This window comes from Topomyia yanbarensis, chromosome 3 (assembly GCF_030247195.1).
Source record: "Topomyia yanbarensis strain Yona2022 chromosome 3, ASM3024719v1, whole genome shotgun sequence".
In the NCBI taxonomy this organism is placed as follows: domain Eukaryota; kingdom Metazoa; phylum Arthropoda; class Insecta; order Diptera; family Culicidae; genus Topomyia; species Topomyia yanbarensis.
In genome coordinates this window covers 96,911,963-96,933,422 of record NC_080672.1, presented here as the reverse complement: position 1 = coordinate 96,933,422, position 21,460 = coordinate 96,911,963, and the positions used below count along the sequence as shown (strand labels likewise).

Here is a 21,460-nt window from a genome sequence, read left to right as displayed (position 1 = left end):
GGTGATGGTTCATTATGCGGCGAATATGCCGAACAATAGACGTATCTCTTGTTTATGTTGTCATCAGTCATATTTACTGTGACAGCACAAATATCGCGAGTTGTGAGGTCGGATATAAGACATGCGTCAATAGCACTATTCGCAAGTATACATGCACGAGGCATTTCACGTGGATTTGTCATGCCATTTTTGTTGAAATTTACGAAGACGGAGTTATGTAGCTTCTCAACATAGAAGTATCCTTTATGGAAATACGGTTCTTCAACCAAAGCTATGGAAGCTTTTTCTTCCTGCACAAGGCGGGATAGATTCATAGTTGCTGTACGTTTATGCTGAAGATTAATTTGAGCTATTCTAACCATACTCGATGACAGCACTACACATTTCATCATCAGCAGTTGTTGTACAGTAGAGATGGTCGGGTTCGGGTTTTTGGACCCGAAACCCGGACCCGACCCGAACCCGACGGGTTTCGGGTCGGGTTCGGTTTCTGTAAATTTAAGCTTCTCGGGTTCGGGTTGGGTTCCGGGTTTTCAAATTTGAAATTCTCGGGTTCGGGTCGGGTCCGGGTTTATGAAATTTTGGACTTTCGGGCTCGGGTCGGGTTCGGGTTTCTCAAATTAGAAATTATCGGGGTCGGGTCGGGTTCGGGTTTTGAACGAAACAACCCATCCATTTCATGACACTGTTTGCGTCTATACATAAAACGCAGTCTTTTTTGTAGTAGTGAATTATACTTCGTAATACGAGTGGATGACGCATATAACCGTACCAAATGTTAGCACCTCTGAATCGCCAGAATTCGTCGTATTTTCTGGTGCTCAAATATTGTCTTTTTTCATTCTTGCATAAAATTCCGTCTCTTCCGATTCGCAAACTGAGTGAATTATTTTTTTAAACGAACATTCATGAAAGATCATTCAACAATACGTGTTTCACATCTAAAATCTCTTTGCGTATTATTTTTCATGATAATTAGTAATAAACCAAGTCAACAGGAATTTATCGGAAAATATCGGTTCAACTTTCTATAATGGAATATAAATTTCGACAAGTACTTTAAAACCGATACTTAGGCCGCGGCGACTTTTTCTCTACGTAAACGGTTTTGTGGGGTACATTCGTACCCCAGAACTAAAATCGCTCTAGTATGTCTAATTTTTATTACATTTATAATTAAATTGGATAGTTTTATTCTAAAATCATTCGTAAAGTAACCTGTTTAAAAATATTCGTGTTTTGGCTATTTAATTAGGTAATATTTCATTTTGTATAGAACAAGTCTTTAAAATACGTCAAAATTCTCTTTTTTCCTTCATATTGCTATAACTCCGGTAGTTTCAAATCAATTTTGACCATTTATACGACGTTGTAAAGCTTATTAAATTTCTTTTTGAACAATTTTTTTCAAAAACCGGTCAAAAAGTATATTTATTCCGATGCTTTTTTAAAAGCAAACGCCAATACAAACGTTAAAAATACAGCAATATGCAGTAACAGAGATGAAACAGGAAGGCTTCGAAGGAATAGGTAGAGCCGGTGCATTGTACGTGTATATAAAGTAAGTATGTTCCAGAGCAGGCAGGTTTATGATAAAGATTTCTTGCAATTCTTGCAATAAACTGTAACGGAAAAATAAGGATTTGAACTCATAAATTTGGTGGTACTTTGGTGTCATTATGGCGGCTCAAATTTAAAAAGGGCACATTATTTTTTTAAAAGCAGATAGTTTAGGCCAAATTTATTTTCTAGAAACTGTCTTTGTTCCATCAGACCTAAACCTAGCTTCACTTCCACCAGGTTTCCTTGTTCATGACACTCATATGGTGATGGGATAATAGCACCATTATCAAATCAGTGGTACATATATGATACAAGCACTTTCTGTCAGATTGTTCCCGGGCTGAGCTGTTGCATGATCCGAATTCCTTCATGAAAATACATGAATTTCCACGAACTTAACGAAATGATCGCAAAAATTTTGTGTGTTCTGTTGATTTTTAAGTTTGGAGTCGTTCCGAGAGCTCCATTGGAGATGTCGAAGCATCTCTATTGGTGCGCATACCGTATAATCTGAAGCATAAAATAACGTTAGAAAATGATTGATACCCTTCGATACAGGTTTTACCGTTCCAACCAGTAACGTGGGTGACGGCATGTTAACTGTCGAATACGAATTGACAATTGCCATAGCTTAATTTAATACATGTAATAAATTATACGAAACTGCCTTGCAGGAATGGTTTCTGATAAAAAATCAGAAATTTTGCTTAATTACGACGGGCAAGGTTGTTGGAAACTGTGACTATTAAGCTTTCTGTTTCCCCATGAGTTGGCCGCCGATTTAACTTAATTTCCGGTTAAGATATCAATGATTTATCAAGTTTCTCAGCACGTTACAAATTTGACGTTCAATAATAGTAAATATAAATGCGGATTCTACTCGGTAGTGATTTGTTTTTCCATATGCAGATATAACTCAATACGTATGGTGCTACTTCAGATTCGAGTGATTCTACTATTCTTAGATGAGTCAAGGGTCCAGCTCGGGTGCCTAGAATTAAAAATCTTCGAGATCTTTGGTTGATTATCCGTATTAGCAAGTTGGATTCGGATCGGGCTTCTCAAATTTCAAATTTTCGGGTTCGGGTCGGGTTCGGGTTTTCAAATTTTAAAATTCTCGGGTCGGGTCGGGTTCGGGTTTTACAAAATTTTCATTCTCGGGTACGGGTCGGGTTCGGGTTTTTAAGTTTTAAAATGTTCGGGCTCGGGTCGGGTTCGGGTTTTTCAAATTTTATAATTTCGGGCTCGGGGCGGATTCGGGTTTTCAAATTTTGATGCGCTCGGGTTCGGGTTCGAAAAAATTGAAACCCGACCATCTCTATTCTCGGCACGGAGAAACGCTTTGACTTGAGGACTCTTGTTTTCATTCGCCTCTTACGACATGGGAACAGGCACCCAGTGGATCTATTGTTGGTAGAGATACTTCAACCCGCCGGATGACACACGGATAATACACTGTTATCAACCTCCTAGCGGACCACAACCACTCATTTTAAGCTGATAAGAACTAATGACATCGACACATTTGATTTGGCTTAGCTAGGTGCTGTGCTGTATTTCTCTTTAGTGAAGATCAATTTTTGTAAAAACTATTCTTCCTCCCTTAACAAGTTGAACAGAGAATGGGCAAAAATCGAAAACGAAAAAAACTGCTTTTTTCGTTTTCGATTCTTGCCTATTCCAAACTTAAGGAGAAAATTGTTTAAAACCAATTTCCATCCAGCGCTAACTTAGTCTTGTCACGATATTAGTGTCGGATTCTGAAAGGAACCCGAATCGCCTCTCCAATACCTAATCTAGTTATATCTTTTGTGCTCTTTACGCGCAAATGTTATTTAACACAATTTTCTCCTTAGTGGAGAAAAAATAGTTTTAACCTAAATTTTATCTACTTCGTGTACTCGAGTAGCAAAAAATGCTTCCAAATCTATGAATGTAATGACGAATCAACATAAGATTTATACAAATGTTTATAAAGTCGTGAATTAGTTAGTATACGGACAGAAAATTAATTTGTAATAACATAGCTGAACCCATTCTTCAGATAAATGCGATATGTAACAAAATACTTGTTTCTTGTTCAAGGTTCTGTTGCCGTAACGTCAAAACGTTTTTGTTCCTGATAGCTTTTCGTCCACCCATATGAATGAATGTCGTTCTAAGAACCGATACGAAATGGGTTGGAATCGGATTGTCCAGATTCCAGGAGCCTTCAAATGGGTTCTTTTGGGTTATGACCTTCAGCAGTTTGAAGTGTGGGATAACCATTTAACTCTGTGAGTCATATAGTGGAATGATGATGTTATTCTCTTTGTTTCTGAAATAACTTTTCACATTCACATTCATTTTCATGGTCACGCAAATAATATATGTGCACCACTGTACAAATAATCTTGACTTTGACCGTAGTTTTCCTGTTGCATTTTCATAGCAATAAACTTGACCTTACATTCTACACTCACATTCATTTGAATTGTTTTGAGAATTGAATGAGCGTTTTGGTTGATAATTATACGTGCTACCACGTGCATCCTTCATAATAGCAGTTTATTGTCATCCTATTATCATACACCCTTTTCTTTTGAAAAAGTTATGAGAAATTAACGACCTAAATGACAAACAAAGTTCTGATCGATTCGTAGAAAGACCATTTTGTTTCCACTCACTAAACAACTCTTCTCTGAAAAGGCAAACGATATTGCAATATTTTTAGAAAATTTCCATCAAATTCAAACGGACACACACACACTCCCAACGGTTGTTGTTGTTGTTGCTCGCGAACTATCTCGCGCATGGTATTTCGTCGCTCGCACTGTATTCTTTCGTCACTAATTATAAACACACCATTTCTTACCGCCTTGCTCGGTGACAAAAGAACAACAATAACAACGAAGCAGCTAAGTCAAAACCGAAATGTTACAGCTATCCGGTAGGTGTTTAGTTGGTAGCTGTGACCAACAGTCAGACAGCAGCCGTTCCCAGCGGGCACGCCAACAAAAATGCTATTATTATCTTTTTCACATTTTTCTCTTAAATTTTCCTCCTTTTTTGCCGAGATCCGAACCAACTGCGCATTGAACGGGAATGTGCTTGACGAGTAAAAAAACCACTTCTAATCCTTTAATTTTAAAGTCTTATCGTCGCTTTAGCATTAAAAATCGATTCAACTGGGTATGTATGTCGATCGAACAGCTTAGTTCAAACAATAGAACTCATACTGTATGCTACCGTGTTTTAAACTGCTTGACCGCGTGGTTTTCACACATCTGGATGAAAATTTCGTTATATAATCTCACGATTTTTCCAGGCAAAAGAGAACTTGTAACTTTTTTACGAATTAGTTAGCACCAAATTTATTCCACATTTAAAACAGTACGCGAAAACTTAGGACATATTTGACGATTGATAGCGACCATTACACAAAGTGATAAAAAATGCAACTATTTTTGCTACCTACTTAGCTTTCTCGATCGGGTTCTAGAGGAGCGATCGTGTTCTAGTATCCGTTTCAGCAGTTGAAATTAGACTGCGGCGGCTGATCTTTACGGTAAATCTTGAATCTTCTGCTTGGCGGCGTGAAAGTAAGGTGAAAACTCGTGAGCGATTGTGAATCCGGTGGGTAGAGAATGATTGAGACTGGGTGGAGAATTTTCCACTCCCGCTTCCACGAAGTCCGCTCTAAGCGTGACTGTTCGTGAAACTCGTGAGAGGCAGTAGCGTGCGTTTTCGCGTCAACCTTGCGCGCCCGGCTCAGTTCGTATTCTGTGGTGCAAAGTTGGATACTTTTTTATGGTTTTTAAAACATTTAAGCTTATGTTATCCTTTTGAAACATTTTAGAGCTCAATGGAAATCGAAATATTTTGAACATCGTAGAAGTTCAATCTGTTACGATTGTTGCTTCGCAATTATTATTGTTCAGTATGGAATGCGAAAACTGTGATACGCTGATCGACTGTAAATTGAACCTGTTCACTGTATGTGAAGCAAGGTATCGTAAAACGTATCATGCCAAGTGTGTAGGATTAACAGAGGCTAGTATTGTCGCAATCACGAAAAATGTCATTTGGCTATGTGACACGTGTTTAGAAACCTTCTACAAAACGTCCCTCGCTTCGCCAAATCATCCATTAGAGTTAAAACGTTCATCAATCCACATTGAGATGGAAATTTGTAACACACTATCCCAGTTAATGCCACAGAAGTCTGCGATGCCTGATTGTCATTCAACTCCAGTTTCCTCTGCGGACAGTCTTCTGCCTACATACACTCATAGTAGTAGAACAGCGAAGGCCCATTTTATCGAGGCAAATAAACTGTCAAAATCCGAAGCCAAACGAGCATAACGTCATACAATGCAAGCAAGCGGAACAAGTATTACGATTTTATTTAAAAAAAAATTTGGTAATCACAGTACGTCGCTGTTGTGCTATCTTATGACAAGCGCCATTTTGCACATTTCGAGAAAAACGATTTTGAAAGTTTGAGATTGAATATCTTGCAATTGGTAAATAGTAGAATCAATTCAGAGAATACAATTGATGATTTTGTCTAGTCTGTATTAATCTCTCAAATATTATGAAGATCGGTTGACTATATTACGAGTTTTTGCTAAACATGTAAACAAAAGTCGCACTCATACATGTCATAGGTGTGTATTGATGACAAAATTTGTATGGCGTGTCATAATCGTGCTTGGAAAATTGTCCATAGTAAAAAATCATCAATTATTAACTTTTATTTATCTCTTTGGCTTTTTTAGTCTATAAACAATCGGTGAGATGCATTTTAAAGGAAATGAGTCAGGGAAACTAGAAAAAATAATAATTTTTGGATACAGTGTTGCCAAATATGCTATATTTCCAGTTTAAAACTAAAATTGCTTTTTCCTCACATTTCGTGTATTTTTATTTTGAAAATGATTTTGCCATTGTGTTTCTCAGACATTTTTACATAGAAAAACATCTAATACATCAAGATAACTTGTGCCAATGCCCAGACACAGTCATTTAAGGCAAATATCACAGAATTTCTCAGCACGTTTCACGCTATATCTCAGTAACCAAGCAGGATGTCAAAATTCCGAAAACGCCATTTTGTAGAGATTATTTAGACCAACAATATGGCATATTTAACTCAGTTTACCCCAAAATGGCGTTTGTCATAAGATAGCACAACAGCAACGAGTAGGTTTCAGTTTTCATGTTCGTATTTGTATTTCACAATGTTATTTAGAAAGACGTTAATTGTGTTCTACTTAATTGCATAAAAAGAATTTTACCTATGCTATTTTTCATCAACTTTGTGTTTTTGAAGACATTTGAATTATTTTAGTTCTTTTCATTATGTTTTGTTGCTCAGTATCAAACGAATAACTTCTCTGTTGATTCATATATTAATCATCTTGAAAAGTAATTTTGATAGAAGCAGATGATCGAATACAGTCGAGCACTTGTTCTTCTAGTTGCCAGTTTTGTGGTTTTTACATCCCCGAGTCTATTACACGCAAAAGAATCAACCCTTTTTGAAACAACAAAACGTTTAGTTGAATTTAAAACTAGACAAATGACTGTTTTAAACTGAAATTGGCGTTTCTCGAAAGCATGTGTTTGGTTTAGTTCAACTAATACTTCGGCTTGCATTTTAAATAAAAACATTATTGAAACTTAATAAAATTTGTTAGATCTAACTGATCTTTTTGTTAAAAACCAACAGAATCTTAGTTTGATTTCAACTGATTTTGAGTTGTTTTCTGCTTTGGTTAATACTAAAGATTTTTTTTTGTTTCTTCGAACTTGTTTGTTCGGTTAAACTTATCATGATGTTATTGTTTCAAACGAAATATTTGTTGAAACTATTGAAAAGTCAACAAATGAATTTGCTGTTAATTTTAACCAGCAGTATTGATTGAATCAAATCTGAATCTTGTTTATCACTATATCAAACGGTAAAATTGTTATTTAAAACCAAAATTTGTTTATTTTTACTGATTTTTTTCTGCGTGTACTATGAGTGTCAATACTCCCGCCGAATTGATTCACTCACGTTCCACGCATCTCAGAGCTCGTGATGCGGAGTTCTCTCTTTTCTTATCAAACATTGAAGCGCATGTAACTAATAATGAAGTAAACACACTAGTCGTACCGTGTTTTGAGCCTAGTTAAATTGATACAATCGGAGTTATAAAAATTGTGCTATCTTGAAAGTCATGCGATTTCATTGATTATGTGTCATTTTGAATAGGGGAGGTTAGAATAATTGGCGATTAGGGTACGTTGGCGGAATCCTCCTTTCTCTATTTTTATTAGACATATAGCGCTGCCTCTCGTTGTTTACCTAAAGTGAAACGCGTTGTGTTTTTGTTGCAAAACATTTTGTTTTGCAGAAGTTGTGGGCGATATTGTGTTCTCGAGCACACTATGTAAATTTCCTTATTTTTAAACATTTAGTGTTATTTAAGGTGATTTTCAATCTATTCCCCGAATGATTATATTTTTCGATTGTGCGTGAGTCTCCATAGAATATTTCACTTATGGTCAAGGCTCCGAAAATGGCAACCACAGGCGAAATTTTTTTTATCAAATTTTTCGTCAAACTGTTTGTTTTCCGTATGTATATAACCTCTAATATTAAAAAATATGAATGGTGATCCCAGAAAAAAATTTCAAGTCTGTCATTTATAAAAGTTTGTTGATGCTACTTGCATGACCTGAAAATGACTAAAAGACCGCAATGAGATAAAAAGGTAAACAAAATCCATATTTTCAACTTTTTGCCTGGAACCACATTTTTCCAAGGTAGTCTAATTTAAATTTGATGATATTGCTTGAAAAATTGAGATGAATATGGATTATTGCTTATTTTCAGTTGTAAAGTATTGGATACCAAATAACTTGTAACGTGACAGATCAAAAATTCGAAAAAGTTGTTGTGGACCACACCAACAGCTTGCATACAATGTCTAACCTGCATTTTTTCTTACTATTTTGAGTCTACTTTTTGAAACTGTATTGTGAAAACCTTAAAGTTTTATTCATTTTTAAGAAAACACGGTTGATCTTTTGTAACGTGACAGATGTTTTCTGCTGCAAAGCAATTCCAATAATTTTGATTCAATTACGTCAAGAGTGGTGACCATCTTTGATTCCGATGAAACCTTTTACGTTTCATCTATAAGAGAGACTAAGTATTTTGCAATATTAAACAAACAATTTTTATCCAAGAGTAATATTTAAAAAGGGCGGGTGATATCTTGAATGCACTACTTTCAAAATATATTGTTCGAAAATCGCCACTTGTGCAGCAAAACTATATGGAAGCGAGTTCTAGGGAATTAATTCTTCTGTGTTAATATTTTTTGGTGAAATTAAAAAAAATTGTTTAAAACTACTACAAAAATGTTAAAAATACAAATACATTGTTAAAAAAACAGAAAAATAAAAATACAATTACAGAAAAACAATGATTTTTTTGTTAACGAAAGCCTAAAAATTGAAGAAACTGTAATTGCACTATTAGGAAGTTATTAGTAAGAAAGAATTATTAACTTCAAGTATTCTTCTAAATTTCTTAGTATTTGCCAGTCATAAATATAATTTTCTTATACAATATTAATACTAAATATCATTTCGAAGCAAAATTTTTTTAAGAAAAATTTACCGAAATATTTTGATTGTTTTTCAACAAAAATATCTTTTAATGAATTAATCACATATACCAAACGCAAAAAAAACATCAAACGTTTAAAATTTAATTGCAAAGTTTAAAATATAATTGCATTGTAAAATAAACAATAAAAAGTTTAAACATATTTCAAAAATTCTTTTAATTTTTAATTTTGTTTAATTTTTTTTTTCTTTATATAATTTAGTTTAGAATGTATTTCAAAATAGTTTTTCAATTCAAAATGGTCGTGAAAAATTGTTCTTCAAAATGCAGATGTTTTCAAGTTATTTTGGATTTTCTTTCGACAATATATCACTTCGAGAAATGACGACCTTTTCAAAAGTTATCCACGTTTGTTCATCAAAACCAATATGTTTTTCAAAATAAACATGAAATTTCCCGTTAATACTCAGTTCTTAGATCAAGAATGATTTGTGTACGACTGTCTTGATATCCCTGCTTCAATAAAAATGCAGAGCTGTAACGTGACAGATTCTGGTTGTAACGTGACAGATCATTGAGAATACTCCATAAAATCGAAAACAAAGTTTTTCTTCAGGAAAACTATATTTCAAACTCTTTCTTATTGTCCAATCTTCAACTTAAAACTGTGTTCATTCAAATTTGGGGGCCAACGGAACAGACTTTTTCAATTTAGTCGGGCAACCTCCAAACTAACTGCGAAAATTTTGTAACGTGACAGACGTATCAAAATGACAATAAAGTGAAAACGGTTCATGATAGAAAAAAACTTTCTGTAGAAAAAACGTGCTGTTTAGTGACCTGAATAATGTGCAGTTGTGATAGAATCTGTGTTTTTTTTTTGTTTTTGCTGACTTTTCTTATGAAATATGCGTAAAAATGTAACGTGACAGACAGAAGCCTTGACCATATCCATAATCGAAAGTAATGCTTTATATCCTTTTTTTAATTGGGGCATGTTGACTGACGAATTCGGGGAAACTTGGCGGTACTATAAAGACGCAGTCAACCATAGGGCCCAAACGGCACGCCCCCTTCCCCGAAACCAAACAGAATATAAAATTATTGGACTCCGAATAAAAATGGAAGCTGTCCGAAGTTTGGAGTTTTGGGTTTTGTCCTTTTAATGGTTAAAATATGAAAATCGAAAGCAGAAAATTTGGCCATGCCATCAAATGGAAAACTATTTCTGTCAGAATTGTGATCAAATTGAAAACTCTTTGAAATTTTGAAATATCTTGTTGTTAACGAAATAAGTATTCTATTTAATGTTGTGACGGAGAAATACAATTGAAACAAAAATCTTCTAAGAAACGCAACGTATTTAATGATAGCCAAATGAGATCAAAATTTCATGTCATTTTTTGAAAATAAAACAAGAACTGAAATTCATATAAGATTTCAATTTGTTGCTGAAATAAAAATATGATTTCTAGTTGCTTTAATTCAAATGTTTGACTTTTCTCGGGAAATTAGATTCTTTTAATCTAAACGTAATCAAGTGGATTCTCGTAGATTTGTCAAATTTTTCAACTATTCAATTTTATTACTTTTGTTAAGTCCACGTCGACATCTTAGGAAGGGGGTAGGGGTTCAGAAATTGTAAACGCTTGTCCGTGGAGGGGGTCAAAAATGAAGGTTTTTTGTCCACGTGGTATATGGACGGCCCCTAATTAATTTTTTTACCTTTTTATTTTTATTAATTTTATTAATTTTATTAATTTTATTAATTTTATTAATTTTGTTAATTTTTTTAATTTTAATTAATATTTATAATTTTATTAATTTTATTTATTTATTGGGGAAGGTCATAGCGTAGTTGGTAAATCAATTGTCTAGTACGCAGCTCACCTGAGTTCTACCCAAGTAACCATAAGCATTAAGCCATTGCACTATATTGGCTATACATTTGCACTAATGTTGCATTGAAACTCCATTACAGCATTAACAACGCATTAAAGCTCTATATTAGCATCAATAATGCATAACTGCACAACCGACATATAGCATTACAGCTTGCTCTATATGCGTATATAAAGCTGATATAACGCGTACATGCTTCAAGGATCTTTAAAGCATGTAAGCTTTACAAGTGCATTTAATGCCATTATAGAGCAAATAAAAAGCTGATATAATGCTATTGTAATGCTGTGGGTTTATTTGTTATGCAACTCTTCTTGAAGATTATATTCGGCATATTTCATTTCAATCGAACATATGCAATATAGTCCAGGAAGCAAACGCAGCGCACTTACCGTGAAGGACGAGGCAAGGTACCTCAGTTCGAGACTCTTACTAAAGGTAATTTTCGTAAACATTCATATCATGTGAGAACGAAAACCCATGAAGGATATTCATTACAATGCATTAGAACAGAGTCAATTACGGTTTTAAACAGAATATTTTATTTTAAAATTTTTCCTTTTTGCTCATCATACCGAAAGGAAACATAAGAAATGGTTTTAAAACCATGGCGGACAATGACAACCTAATGAAGCTTTTTAACAGCATTAGTAGTGCCAATATAAGGCTTTCAAATTTGACATTTGTACGCTTTTGCTATATAATAGCATTAGTACTGCAGAAACGAGCTGTCAATCTCTGCACAGTAATAGCACTATATTTCGCCTTTTCTGGCATAATATCAGCATTATATAAGTATTTAGGGTTTCAGTCTATTTGCAACCATCAAACACATCGGTCACGATACTCAGTGTGCTCCTGCTTCTATCCGAGCCAGTGCAAAGCGAACGAAAAAAAAACAGTTACTTGTATGCATTGTCTGAAGAACAAAGGATTCCGTTAATTTTATTCTTGCGGGACCTATCATGATGACTGAGTCTCATCAACAAAACGTGATTATTCGGCCTAACACAGTGGCCATTGATTTCAGGTCTTTTCGCATAAGACCAAGTATTCGTGATGTGGAACATCTGCTGAAGGTGAAAATGCAGCTGCGGTTTTCGGAAGTCACCTCCATACAGCTTGAGCACGTCAGGCATGCGGTGCTGATAACCTTCAACAAATTCGCCCAGGCGAAAAGATTCATTTCGCAGAACAACTTAAAACACGTGCTTGTTTGTGACAACGCTGAAATCAAGATCCCTATATACATGGATAATGGAAATATAGAAGTTGAATTACACGATTTATCTCCACTTACTTGCAAAGTGGCAATTAAAAGATTTATGTCGTATTTCGGAGCAGTGGAATCTATTACGGAGGACACATGGAGAAACTACTTCCCAGGTATTTCAAATGGTGTCTTTGTGGTGAGAATGCGGGTAGACCAACCCATTCCCTCTTACCTTACCCTGCAGTACAAAACAGAAGGGGGTGAGACCATTACACAGCGAACTCTTTGTACATATCAAGGACAAACTAAAACGTGCCAATTCTGTGAACAAACGGCGCACTATGGACAACCCTGCCCAGAAACTGCTAAGGAAAGCTCAGTTGCTGAAAAAAATGCCAACACCCAAGCCCCAATATCTTTACCTGAACCACAATCGGTTGCCAAATTTGTGGCTGCAGTTAAGGCAATAATGACAACTGCAAACGCTGCGTTAAGTAATTCGAACGTAACAACTAATACCACCAGTGAAGAAGCTACCACCAAGGATGGAGCGTTCACATTCGTGACCCATAAGGGCAAGAAGCCAGGAAGAACATCTGATCGCGAGTATCAAGGCAGTAATCAAGATGATGATACGGGCGTAAACGACAACAAGAGAGACGTGGATAACCCTGAAGTTGACGAAAGAAGGAACATCTTTCCGACGCGAAAAAAGATCTCTGCTCGCAATAGTAAGTTGCGCGCACGGGATCTTACAGGCTCAAAATAAAATGTATTGTTTATTTTAATTTTTTGCATATCGTACATATATAAAAGACCCATGGCTCCTCTAAGCTAACGCATTGAGCCGTGTCAAATAAACGAATTAAAAAAAAAAGTATTTAGGGCTTCACGGCTTTTTAGGACAGCTTTATATGTGGATCTAAAGCAGATATTATGCTACGTTATAATGCTTATTGGTTACTTGGGTATCCCCAACCCCGCACATAGGGTTAAAGACAGTGCTACGAAGTTTAAAAATCAGTTACCTATTTCTGCTTGCATTTACCGAAACCGACATTCAGATTCAACGCCTCCCTCATTCATTCCCTTTCCAACTGACGGAAATTTCATGCAGAATCGAATGCTGCAGTGTAGAGGAAATATAAATTCATTCACCAACCAAGTCATTTGTTATTAGGGTAAGATGGGGTAAAACGCACCCCCGGGGCAAAATGCACCCCTTGCCTATATCGAAAATAGCTGAAAATTTCTAGAAAAGGGTAACACCAGTCGGAAGTCCGACATATTAAACATACACTGTCAAAGTTTGATAACCGTACATCAATAGCAACTCGAGAAATAAACAAAAAACAATAACGTGGTCTTCTCATGTAATTATTGTGGCTCGGGCAACAAGAATTTTCTGCTTTTATAAATGCTGTTTTACTATTATATCAGAGCATTCCAGTTCTGTTTATACCATTGTTCATTATTCTATCGCACTACCTATGAAAAATATGCTAAATAATGAACTTTTAGCTAAATTTATATCTCTGCTCCATCGGGGGCAAAATGCCCTCTTCTTTGATTTTGTTGGTTTTTCAATCGAAAACAGAAAAATCGTTCTGAAAACATGCTAATTGCATAACCTAAGGCTATTTAATGGCACACTTTTGTGAAATCCCGTCAGAAAACAAAACTACTTGCTTGTTCACTGAGCATTATGCCCCGTTGTTCCGGTGCATTCTGCCCCGTTGTTGTAGTGCATTATGCCCCATTGTTGTGGTGCATGTTGCCCCCGCACAGGTGCGTTTTGCCCCGCTTATTTTTGAAAAGGTAATTTTCAATGATTTTGAAAAATTGAATATTTTTCATGTTTTTGAATACTCTACAAAGCGTTATGATTGCGATTACAGAGGAATATGTTGGGTAGACGATATCATTAATTAAATTCTCCCAATTGATGTTCTATAGCTGAGTTACGATCTTATTTCCTTAGGGGGTGCGTTTTACCCCATCTTCCCCTATATCGACAGTTTGAAGGCAAACGTTAGCATCTTCTACATGTTCGAACATAAGTTAATTGCGTAATCTATATCTGGTGCACTTTTGCTCAATAATCCCTCTCAGAGCTAGCATAGAAACAAAATTCACTTTGCTTCTGAAACCGGACATGTCCGAACCTGAATGCGCTGCATCGAGAGAACGAGGGAAACGAACCAAAAATTTCATTCATCGCAGCGGGCATGAATTGAATTTCGTTTTCTTTCAAGTTCACGCAGGGATGTCATTTTTTTAAGCTCTGGTTAGAGATTTTTCCAAAAGAGATTTCTCTAACCCGAAAAGAGGCAAATGACCCTAAGGTTAAAACCTCTATTATCAAAATGAAAAATAGTTTATTAGTTTTATTATATTATTTCTTTTGTTTTATTAATTTAATTAATTTTATTGTTATTATTATTTTATTAATTATATTAGTTTTATTAATTTTATTAGTTTTAATAATTTTGTTAATTTTTTTAATTTTAATAATTTTATTATTATATTAATTTTATTAATTTCATTAATTTTATTATTTTATAAACTTAATTAATTTTATTAAATTTATTAATATTATTATTTTATTAATTTTAACAATTTTGTTAAAAAAACCTTTTTTAATCCACCTAGCGGTGCAATTGTGCCTTTCTCATTTCTCTAAACTATGGCACGGAGGCTTTTTATGTTCAACATAATTGTGGAAATGTCCATTACATTCTTAGTACACTTTGCACTTATACACAATGGCATGCCAGCCACCAACTTGATGAGCTACTTGTCGACGGTGAAACACTTGAACCAAAAAAATATCATACTCCATTAGCCTAATCAGCATTAGATCCATGTTATCTGCTTGCTAACTCATTTTGTCATGCGGGGGTGGGTATGTGAAGAGGGCGAAAGTCCCATGAACGAACGACTCCCCAGCTTAAATTGGTATGCTTTGTGATATAGTGGTGGTTTAAAAATGATGGGGTTGAAAGGGAGGGGTATGAGGGCTGGATGGGGTGGTGGTCTGAGGGGTGATTTAAGGAGATTTTTAAAGGAGGGGCGCGAACAGTAGAGGGGGGTGTAACCCCTCTCCGTAAACCATCAACTACGCCCCTGTTAAAATCCAGAAACCCTATGCGAGTCGAAAAAAAAATTTGGCCGGGATTAGGTTGACGTTTTTCAGAGTGATTGCATAACCTTTCTATATGAGAAAGACAAAAATGTGCCAAAATCCAGAAAAGTGAATCGTCGTCAAATTTTTTTTTCGAGTTTGCATCAAATCTCGACGTTTCATGCACCTTGAACACATTTAGCATCAAAAATAAAAATTCTATTTTTAATTTTTCCTATAGTTTATATGAGAAATTTCTGTGTGGCCGCACTTTGAAACCCGGAACCGGAATTCCGATCGATCCAAAATTCAATAGCAGCCTATGGGAAGGTTGCACCTTTCATTTGAGACTAAATTTGGGCAAATCGGTCCAGCCATCTCTGGGAAAAATGAGTTACATTATTTGACACATACGCACATACATACACACACACACACATACATGAGTCGAATGGGATATGACACCCGGCCCTCCGGGCCGGGATTAGATTGACGTTTTTCAGAGTGATTGCATAACCTTTCTATATGAGAAAGGCAAAAATAGTTTATTAGTTTTATTATATTATTTCTTTTGTTTTATTAATTTAATTAATTTAATTGTTATTATTATTATTTTATTAATTTTATTAGTTTTAATAATTTTGTTAATTTGTTTAATTTTAATAATTTTATTAATTTTATTATTATATTAATTTTATTAATCTAAATAATTTTATTTATTTGATTAATCTAATTAATTTTATTTATTTCATTATTTTCATTAATTTTGAAATTTTTATTAATTATATTAATTTTAGTTCGGACCCCTAGCTGTTTCTCAGCTATGGTAATATTATGAAAAGCGTGTAATGATATTCATTGCTGTCATGTAGCTCTGTTCTTTCTCACAAAATTTTGCAGTTCTCAGTTTTTGTGTACGTGAGCAAGGGGCGAATGTTGCTTCGGAGCGCTTTTTTTTGAAAAAAATGTGTGAGCCGGAAAACAATATTTTGGTTAGCAACAACAATTAATTAAATCAAGTGCATTATGGTGATTTTGGATCTGCCAGACAATATCTTTTATTTAATATCTTGTTTTGGACGAGACTATCAACTGTTTTTGTTTGATCGTGGTGTGCATAAAAGAAGATGGGTTGGTCCAATTCGGACCTTTTACCGAAAAATATTTATTTATGTATCGGTTGACACGTTCCAGTTCTATAGCTCATAAACCCTTACTAGGTCCGAATTAAGCCCAGTTCCCCCTACACTTATTATTTCAATTTATTAATACCACGAATTTTATTCGTTTTGCTTATTTTATCCCTTTCGTATATTGGACTGATTTTCAATATATGATCGTTTCGTTTTAATCATTTATTCCATTCAATATTCTTTTTATTCATTTTGTTCATTTGAGTTCATTTTATTCATTTCATCTATTGTATTCAAAATTCATTCTGATTATTCGTTTCATACTTTTAACTTATTTTCCCGTTCACGTTATTTAGTAAAATTCTCACAAATATTTTTCACTCATTCCTTTTAATCATTTCATCCAAATTTTTAATTTGACACAACTTTATTCATTCTATAAATTTTATTAGTTTTTTGATATTGTTTAATGTTTCATGTTAATCATTTAATTAATATTATTCTCTTTCTTTTTTCCTTCGTTTTACTCATTTTTAGTTTCATACATTGTCTATTCATTTTATTGATATTCTTGATTTATTTATAATTTATATTTTGTTTTATTTTGTATTAATATTATTCATTTAATTCATTTTGCTCGTTTTTTTCATTTTGCTCGTTTTATTCGTTTTTTCCATTTTTCATTCATATTATTTAGTTTCTTTATTTTATTCGAATTATGAATTCTGTTGAGTCATCTCTTTTGTTCTGTTTATCCAATCTGTAAAATTAATTTACTCTATTAATTTCGCAACTTTTTTTTAAAAAAAACCCATTGTTTAATTTGATGAGCTGAGCTATTTTATTTATTTCATTCATTTGATTTATGTTGATCATTCTATTCAATGTATGAATTTGATAACTTTTTTATTTCTTTTACTATAATATATTTTTAAATTTTATTCGTGGGTTGACAGAACTCATGCCAAGTAGGTTCATCTAGAGGCTGGATGAACATAGTTTCTAGTCCCGCACAAATAAAACCACGAATAAACTGGAAAAATAGCGAATCAATATAAATTCATTAATTTTTTTCAGCTCATCGTGCTTTTGTTTGCGCGGGACTAGAAACTATGTTCATCCCACCTCTAGTTGAGCTTACTTTGCATAAGTTCTGTCAACTCATGAATGATCCAACGCACAGTGGGACCAATCCAAAAAAGATGGGACAAAACCTATTTGAGGCCTTAGATGTCATTTTAGAGCCAGCTTTTCTTCGTAGGATATGTTCACAATATTATTCTGCAACTTTTTAAGTAGAATATTTTGTTGTTGGACTAAAGTAGAGTACCCGAGCAAAAAAAAAATTTTCAAAAAAATTTTTAGAGGGTCGATGTCTTTGACAAAGTTGTAGAATATTATGTTTTGAATAACTTCTTCCAAGATACCACAGACATCAGACCTCAAATTTGAGGCAAAATTGTTGTGTTTTGAAAATATGATCAAAAAATCAGTTTTTCGATATTTCCATGCTAAAAACCATAATTGATTAATTTAATATGTTCTACAAACTTGCAGAAAACACTAAAATACAACTTTTTGTTGAAGGAACTAATAACCTAAAATCAATATTTTGGCTTCTAAAACTATTTTTCATATAAATTTACTCTATTTTCATCAAAGATTTCTGTTTTTAGGTGCACTTTTGTGCAGCCAAACTTTGGCTATTCCGATACTCTATTATTCGTACAATGAAATTAATACTACATAGAAACAGGATATAGTTGGACGCGTTGTCTGGGTGACCATTCATGTACGACGGTTTATAACATAAAATGTGCTTATATTATTTTTAATTTATATACATTTATAGCTATTAACAAAATCTTACATTTTGTACGTACTTACAAGCATATATAACATATTGAGTTGATGAATTAAGATAACAATATGAAAAAGTGAAAAAATAATAAAAATTTGGAATTTAAACTGCCAAAGAACAACGATTTCGGCTCAAAAAATAAATAAATGGCATTTTCAACAGAATTGTTCCAAATACAATATTTGACAACTTTGCTGAAGACCTCAACCATTTAAACAAAATTTGATTTATTTAGTTCGGGATTTCTACTTTAGTTTAACCAATAAGATTAGTTCTACAAATTCAGAAAGTAGAATAATATCTATTTGAAGCCTTAGATATTATAGAACCTAAGTGTGTGGAAAAATATTCACAATATAATTGAATCATTTCTATTTTTTTAGATGGTTGAGGACTTCAGCAAAGTTGTATAATATTCAATTTCGAACATTTTTATTAAAAATACTTTATACATACTGTAGATTTATTTTTTAATCCGAAATCGTTGTTCTTTGGCAGTTTAAATTCAAAATTTATATAATTTTTTCACTTTTCCATATTGTAATCTTAATTCATCAACTCAATATGTTCTACATGCTTGTAAGTGCGTGCAAAATATAAGATTTTGTTCATAGCTAATAATGTATATAAATTAAAAATAATATAAGCACATATTATGTTATAAACCGTCGTACATGAATGGTTACCCAAACAACACGTCCAACTATATCCTGTTTTTACGTAGTATTAATTTTATTCTACGAATAATAGAGTATCGGAATAGCCAAAGTTTGGCTGCACAAAAGTGCACCTAAAAACAGAAATCTTTGATGAAAATAGAGTAAATTTATATGAAAAATAGTTTTAGAAGCCAAAATATTGATTTTAGGTTATTAGTTCCTTCAACAAAAAGTTGTATTTTAGTGTTACCTGCAAGTTTGTAGAACATATTAAATTAATCAATTATGGTTTTTAGCATGGAAATATCGAAAAACTGATTTTTTGATCATATTTTCAAAACACAACAATTTTGCCTCAAATTTGAGGTCTGATGTCTGTGGTATCTTGGAAGAAGTTATTCAAAACATAATATTCTACAACTTTGTCAAAGACATCGACCCTCTAAAAATTTTTTTTGAAAATTTTTTTTTTGCTCGGGTACTCTACTTTAGTCCAACAACAAAAAATTCTACTTAAAAAGTTGCAGAATAATATTGTGAACATATCCTACGAAGAAATGCTGGCTCTAAAATGACATCTAAGGCCTCAAATAGGTTTTGTCCCACCTTTTTTAGATTGGTCCCACTGTGCAACGGTGATATGTGAAAAAAATGTCTCATTTCACTGCTAGGTGGATAAAGTCGTTTTTTAGGGGGCTGTTCGGCCATCCATGGAAGCTGTCCTTCAATGCCAGCTTCTTTCACCGAACAGCCTCGATAAGCCGTGTAGTGTCGGTAGTGGTTTTTTCAACCGGCTAAGAATTACACTACGGACTACCTGTTCTGGTGGTAAAAACTCACCAAACCGGGAACGCCGAATCCATAGTGTCATGCGACCCGTGCTATGGGTAAAATTGGTGAGGGGGTTTAAAATATTCTTAATGGCGAACGGAGCCTGGGAAGAGCTGGGTGAACTCCTCAGTATGCTGTATTACGCAGCGGAACGTTCACTTTACGCACCGAAGTTTTTTCGTCGATGATCCGCTAGTAGTAGTTCGGTGAAGAAGTTTCGATGTGTACAGAAGAACGTTCCCAGAGGTTGTGTGGTATCCGGTCAAGAATTGAGCCATTGAGTAGTTCCGTGCCGATTAATTAATGACTGGAGTGTCTAAAATATGCCAGTCGCGCGGAGCATTTTGGGTTTTGCCCTTACTGTTTTATGCGAGGCGGTGCAGACGAACTTTTGAAAAGACCTGGGGTCTCAAACATAAGTACATCTATTGGATTTACACGATAATTGTACGTCCAATACTGTCATACGGATGCCTTGTGTGGTGGCAGAGGGGAGAGGTGATGACATTCCAGTCAAAGCTAAACCATCTGCAAAGAATGGCGCTTATGGCGTTGACTGGAAGCACTATCATGTGCATACAGACTGCAGGTTACTGGGCTTTGTCACAGTAACCATGTTGATCTTGCTACCAGTCATACGCGATTGTGGTCACAAATGGTTACATGGGGTGAAGATATTCTTGCTCTCAGCGATATTACGCTTACATGTAGTTTTCCTTACAGGACATTCTTTGTGAAGAGTCTCTCTCTCTCTCTCTCTCTCTCTCTCTCTCTCTCTCGAGAGAGAGAGAGAGAGAGAGAGGAGTAGTTGTTTGGCTATATGGAAAGACAACAACAAACGCAAGTGGTCTGTTACACTGACGGTTCTCTGATGGAGGGACGTGCTGGTGCTGGTGTTTACTGTCGTGAAATGAGATTGGAACAATCTCACTTACTAGGTAGATACTGTACTGTATTCCAGGCAGAAATATTTGCGATTATGTGCGGGGTACAATCGGCCCTTCAACTGAGTTTGTCCGGCAGAGTTATAAACTTCTGCTCCGAAAGTCAGGCTACAATCAAGGCCCTTAGCTCAGACAAATCACGGTCCAAGCTAGTGATCGCGTGCCGAACCCAAATCGAAGAACCAAGCATTGCCAACAGTCAACACTATCTACCCTGTATGGGTGCCCGGACATTCCGGTATTACTGGAAATGAATGGGCTGACGAATTGGTCAGGGCAGGTTCAGCGATTGACTTCGTTGATCCTGAGCCCACCCTGCCAATTTCGACAAGTTGGATAAGGGAATAAAATGCGGTCCTGGCTTCGTCCGAGCACCGTAATTATTGGAGAAATCTACCAACGTGTAGCCAAACAAAGGCGTTTCTAGAACAACCCTGCCCAGTGATTTCGAAAAATCTCCTACATTTTTCGAAGCTTCACAACCGGCCACTGCAAACTCAATTATCACATGGCAACTATTCAGCACGCTGAGTCTTTTTCATGTGATCTTTGTGAATCCGACTAAGGACCGCATATCATCTGATACGCAACTTACCAGCAGTAGCGCAGACGACACCATGTTTG

At 34.8% G+C, this 21,460-nt stretch overlaps 2 protein-coding genes across 7 annotated transcripts in view; both read right to left on the bottom strand.

Annotated features, from left to right (window-relative positions):
- LOC131687985 (titin-like) overlaps positions 1-5,175 on the bottom strand; it is a 34,621-nt gene extending 29,446 nt beyond the window's left edge. For 5 of the 6 annotated variants that reach the window (XM_058972100.1, XM_058972093.1, XM_058972095.1 and 2 more), the window contains exon 1: positions 5,021-5,175. The gene's annotated coding sequence lies outside the window, so the exon portion shown is untranslated. Of the gene's footprint in view, positions 1-4,417; positions 4,911-5,020 lie in introns of those variants that run through there. The other variant, XM_058972094.1, reaches the window with a different exon arrangement.
- LOC131687988 (high affinity cationic amino acid transporter 1-like) overlaps positions 1-21,460 on the bottom strand; it is a 400,280-nt gene that overhangs the window by 302,759 nt on the left and 76,061 nt on the right. The window lies entirely within an intron of this gene.